The sequence below is a fragment of the Bubalus kerabau genome, chromosome 13 (assembly GCF_029407905.1).
Source record: "Bubalus kerabau isolate K-KA32 ecotype Philippines breed swamp buffalo chromosome 13, PCC_UOA_SB_1v2, whole genome shotgun sequence".
Lineage (NCBI taxonomy): Eukaryota > Metazoa > Chordata > Mammalia > Artiodactyla > Bovidae > Bubalus > Bubalus kerabau.
Genome location: NC_073636.1, coordinates 15271419 through 15277675, shown reverse-complemented (window position 1 = coordinate 15277675; position 6257 = coordinate 15271419). Strand labels below are relative to the sequence as shown.

Sequence of the window (6257 nt, the reverse complement as noted above, 5' to 3'; positions counted from 1 at the left end):
AGATTTCTCCAGTTATTGAGAGTTAGTGGTCCTCTATCCATTCTTAATGCTGAACAGTATTTCATTATGTGGATATTCTTTTTACCAGCTCATGAACATTTCAATTGTTTCTCAGTTCAGTTCAGTCGCTCAGTTGTGTCCAACTCTTTGCGACCCCATGGACTGCAGCACGCCAGGCCTCACTCTCCATTGCCAATTCCCAGAGTTTACTCAAACTCATGTCTATTGAGTTGGTGATGCCATCCAACCATCTCATCCTCTGTCGTCCCCTTTTCCTCCTGTCTTCTATCTTTCCCAGCATCATGGTCTTTTCAAGTGAGTCAGCTCTTCGCATCAGGTGGCCAAAGTATTGCAGTTTCAGCTTCAACATCAGTCCTTCCAAGGAATATTCAGAACTGATTTCGGTTGTTTCTAATTTGTGGCAATTGTGAATAAAGCCACTCTAAGTGTTTTCATGCATGTTTTTGGATATTTATTTTATTTCTCTTGGGTAAATAATACAATGGAATTGCTGAACCATAGCTGGGTGTACGTTTAACTTTATGAGAAAATTTCAAACTGTTTTCCAGAATGGTTACACTTTTTGCGCTTCCACTAGGTATCTATGAGAAGTCCACTTGCTTTGCATTTTCTTTCAGTAATTGATTGTTTTAATTTTCTTTTTAAGCCATTCTTCTAATTTTAATAGGCAAACATTGTCAAGTTTTTGATGATTATGTTCTGAGCAGAATCAGACAAAAGTAAAAGTCTCCCAATAAATGTGTGTTCTGATGAAGTCTGTACTGTTGAGTTACATTAGTTTATAATCATTGCAAAAGGTTATAAAGGAGGAAGTGGAAATGAGATGTGACATATAGGTTATTATTGGGTAATACTGAATAAGTGTTTCTGCAAAAGAAGAATAAAAAATTAAATATTGTTTGTATTTTCATTAGAGCTACATCTATATACACCATAGTGAACTTGGTGGCATTTTAAAAAGACATTGAATTTAAAAACAGCAATAAACTAAGAAAAGTGTTTCTCCAGGGGAAAAAAGTCATGTTGAAATTGATGCTAGTATATACTAGCAAAGGTGTCAAATATAATATTAATAATTTACATTTCCCCCTATGTTTTACATGTATTAACTGAATTTAGAACTACCAGACATATACATTTCTCAGGATAGTGTTATATTTTATGCCAAAATTCTCAGTTTTTAATAGCATTTATTTCTAACTGCTTATTGAGACTATTTGCATGAATGACAGATGCAAATAAGGGGAAGGTTTAATTCCTACTTGAACCTGAATATTAGAATAAAATACCACTTGCATTCAACAAAACATTATTGAATAGCCACATAACATACTCCTAATTTTGGTTAGTCATCTTTCAAACTGTAAATACTATTCTATCTGGAAAAAAAAATCACCCTGAACTAATTAGCATCAAGATCAGGCTTGTCACAATTAAAAATTTTAAAAAGTAATAATTTTAAAATTCAAATTTGGGGATGAGTTTGAGAGATCAGAGACAGAAAGCAGAAAGTGAGATAAGACATACAGATTGTCAGAGTTAGGTTTTCAAGTTTCTGGTGTTTTCAAGTTCAAATGCCAGATCAAGAGAAGTAAAGGTGTGATTATGCTCATGGACTTACCAGCCCCACAGTAAGAAAGGCAAAGTGCTACAGAAAAAAAGAAAAAAAAATCCTGGAGGTCATTGATCTGACAGTGATGTAGCTGAGAACACAGAAAAGAACATGATGTTTGAAAATGGATGGGTCCAAGTTTAAATTCTGACTCAGTCACTTATTAGCTATGTGACACTGGACAAATCATGAAAATATTCCATGCCTCAATATCTTATTTCAGTATTGGGTAATGCTGACCTCATAGAGTGAGTTAGGAAGTGTTTTCTCTGCTTCTGTCTTTCACAAGGGACTTCACTGGTAGCTCAGCTGATAAAGAATCCACCTGCAATGCAGGAGACTCCAGTTGAATTCCTGGGTCAGGAAGATCTGCTGGAAAAGGGATAGACTACCCACTCCAGTATTCTTGGGCTTCCCAGGTGGATCAAATGGTAAAGAATCTGGCTGTAATGCAGGAGACCTGGGTTCAATCCCTGGGTTGGAATCTTACTTTCGTCTTGCACACTTTTTTCTGCCTTTGTGGTTTTAATTGAACATTTCATATGCTTTTATTTTCTCTTCTTTTTTTAAAACTTTAAAAAAATAGCTGTCCTAGAATTTGCAATATTCATTTACAACTAATTCAAGACCACTTTGAGATAACACTCTATTGATTCACAAGTAGTGCAGGTACCTTATAATGTTAAAATACCCCTAATTCCTCAGTCACATCCATTATATCATTATTGTTACTCACTTCTACATAAGCATTGGTAACCATATATATATATTTATATTTATATTTATATATATGAGGAGGCTGATTAGATACAGTCCATGGGGTTGCAAAGAGTCAGTCAAGACTGAGCAACTCACACACACACACACACACACACACACACACACACATATATATACATTTTCCTTCAGAAAATCTCATTAAGGTGGCAGAAACACATGAAAGAATGAATTTATATTAATGCTATGAACGAGAAGAAGGAAGACTAAGAGGTAAACTATTTGAGTTTCTCCTGGAAAATTGAAAGTGAATGAGACCAAATTAAGGGATAAATTAGGGTAGAAGAGATCAAAGCCAAGAAAAGGATAGGAGAAACCTATAGTCTTTTTTTTTCTTCCCCCATGGAGAGTTTCCAGGCTCAGAATCAACAGGTATGGAGCACTGGGTAGTTAGCCATCTGAGTAAGTAATCCAATCACTGAACATCTAACAGGTGGTATTGGATTTACCATCCCATCTTCAATGCTAGAGAACGATCGGAAGACATAGGACCATGTTTGCTCCTGACAAAACTGCAGATCTAATCTTCTCACTGGAATGTATTACCTGCAAGACAGCTAGTGATCCTAGTAGCTAACTGACAGCTCCCAATTTGAGTTGCCATGATTTTTGCACTCAGTAAGGAAAGCTTCCTGAGTCTCATCCTAAAGTACACTTGACCTCTGACCAAGTGATGATTAGGGGCACTGACCCCAGCCCCACCCTGAGCACAGGTGAAAATCCAAGTATAATTTTACAGTAGGCCATCCAAGGTTTTGCATCCTTGGATTTAATCAACCATGAATTAGATAGCACTGTAGTGTATGTATATTGAAAAAAAAAACACATATAAAATCTGCAATCTTTAAATTTTTATGCTTAGAAATAGATTATTCCAAAAAAAAATAAAAAAATTAAAAAAAAGAAATAGATTATTCCTTCATATTTCTGAACGCATTTTATTTCTGTTGAATTTTGGGTGAATTTTCCAATTCATGAATACTGTCTTGGCAAGATATTTTTATGCTAATATATATTTTTAATTTCAAAAGCTATGCTTTTCCTTTATAATGTATGCATAGGGTTTAAAAAAATCTTCCTGTTGTATCATTTCTGATTTTTTTAATTTGATCTTTGCTTATCTTTAAGAAATGAAAATATTGGTTCATATATAAGTAATTATTTCTTTTAAAAATTAACTCATTTATTACTTTGAGCATTTAAATTCTATTTAAAGTTTTTCCAAATTCAGCAAATAAAATACCATTTTTGAGATTAAGTCTGTACCTATCATTATTTCTATGGCGTTCCATCTTATTTTTTTCTTTTTTTTTCATATATCTTTGAAATTCTGGTTTAATGATTTATGTGGAAACAATTGTGTATTGAATTTTGCCTGTTTCTCACTATACCCTTTCTTATCTGAACTTTTAAGTATTTCCTTCACATAATTGCTTGTAGCTACCTGGCAGGAGTGAGGTTTGGGGATCCTTCTCAGCTAGGAGATTGGAATATTTAAACACCTATTCATGGAGTAGATGCTATCCTCTCCACCTCCTTGGCATCAGAATTCATCTTTGTCTTCTGGCCTTTCTAGGCCCAGAGCTTCCTATGAAGCCATGGATCCATGCAGAGTAGTTTTTCCAGTCTTTCTTGTATATTGCTAAGGACCAATTTATCCAACCCTGGCTTTAAATGTAGGTATTCATCTTATTAGCTCTTTTATTTTTTTTTATAATGAGCACTCACTCTTAGGCTTTGTTCCCTAGGAGAAACTAAGATTCTAGTTTCTACGTCTACCTCTCTACACCTGTCAGTTTTCTGCACTCTTAGCATCGATGGAAATGTCTATCTTGTTTATAAGACTAGAGACAACCTACCAACCATCTCATTTACATTGTTATCTATTATTATTCTATATTGATATCATTTGGAGAAGAGAGCACACCAAAACATACATTTATTGTACCATACTTATAAAATATGGGCTTTCCAGATGGCTCATTGGTAAAGAATCTTCCTGCAATGCAAAAGGCTGAGGAGATGCAGGTTCGACTTCTGGGTCAGGAAGAACCCCTGGAGTAGGAAATGGCAACCCCTTCCAGTATTCTTGTGTGGAGAATCCCATGGACAGAGGAACCTTGCAGGCTATAGTCCATGGGGTCACAAAGAGTCATACACAACTGAGCAACTGAACATGCATATTCAGAAATATATATAAAATATATTTCTTGTAGATTAATTAATCTTACAATATTCTCTAAAAATGTGGTAAGCTGATCAACTGACTGATCTAAACTCCCTTGCCACAAATCAAATTCACAGATTTTCCTCTTTATGTTTCCTTGTTAACAATTATGTGGCTTTCAGAAAAAAATTATATTATCAATAAAAGAATTGTAAATGCTATACTAGATGGCAACAACTCTCTTATTCTTTAGGGTAAAAAAAGCACCCCCCCCCCAAAAAAAAAAAAAAAAAAAAAACAAGGAAAAAGTCCCAATTCCTAAATGTAGCAATTTTGAAGAACCATCCAGCTTGTTAAAATGGGATCATTGTATTGCTATTCATTTTCCAGACTTGTAACTTTTATTGTCATCACCCTCATTAAATAGCATATAATTGAATGTTCCTTTGGTATTTGGCACAGTTCTAGGTGTTTTAGTATTTAGCTAAGGAATTAATGAACAGTGGAAGCAAATCAGTATATGAGATTTTCATCTCTCCAACAAATAGCCAAAATACACCCAGGGCAGCGTTTTTGGAATTCAGATAGCTCAATATTATATAAAATACTGTTAGCTCCATCACCTCTGTGGCAATTATTCGAGCTTTCTAACAATGTATTTTGCAATGTTGGATTGATCATTTATTGAATAATTATTTTAACAAATGCTTAGAGAACACCTATTTTGGGACAAGCACTCTACCAGATGGAGAGACAAATTATTCCATATCAATATCTCTGATTTGCGTCTCTTTGCAGTCACTCCTAATATTATGCCTAGCTTATGTTAAGTGCTAAGTGGATGTTTGTTGACATTTACAAGGGAGTGACTCAATCAACGAATAAAATTAAATGCCTTTAGAGGATAAAAGTGGTATAATAGGCAGTTTCATTCTCTTAATACAATATATTAGCCCCTTAATTTGAGAACAAAGTCATCACTTGTCCACTGGGATTAATTAATTTATCCATTAGTTTTTTCAAGTAGCCCGTTCTATGTTTCTAAAATGCAAATGAAACCATATTCCCAAACCTCCCCTATACTTAGGAAATTCCAAGTAAAGCGGTGTGAGCAGAAACAATGTAGTGTGTAGAAGTGCTCACCTATACAAGGTTCTGCTTTTTCTTTTCTCATGCATGGGATTTTCCAGGCAAGAGTACTGGAGTGGGTTGCCATTTTCTTCTCCAGAGGATCTTCCTGACCCAGGGATCGAACCTGGGTCTTCTGCATTGTAGGCAGATGCTTTACCATGTGAGCCACCAGGGAAGTCCTTCCCATGCAGTTAGAACAGTGAAAGGTGAACCTAAGAACCCTGTATTAAAAACTGAGCCTTAAGATAGAGTGAGGACCTCCAAATCAGTCTGTGGAAGAGAACTGTTCAAAGAGAGAGGTTCACATTGGTCTGATATGTACACTTGTATGTATTTCATTTTGCTAATCAACAGAAATTTTAGATTTGATCTGTTACAGCTGATCATAAGTAAAATCTTTATGAATCAACTCAAGTTCACGTGACAGTATGAGAATTAAGCAATATGACCTCTGAGTTTTATATGTAGCTTTTCCATGCTTGCATAGTTTAATGAATGAGAGTTAATATTTTTGTAAATACTTTTTCTTATTTTCTTCTAATAAATACC

The 6257-nt window shown here is 34.9% G+C and overlaps 1 non-coding gene across 1 annotated transcript; it reads right to left on the bottom strand.

The window, feature by feature from the left end:
* Nucleotides 1–5810: 5810 nt before the first annotated feature.
* On the bottom strand, nt 5811–5883 carry TRNAC-ACA (transfer RNA cysteine (anticodon ACA)). The gene has a single exon. It is a non-coding gene; the product is annotated as a tRNA-Cys (tRNA).
* Nucleotides 5884–6257: the final 374 nt, after the last annotated feature.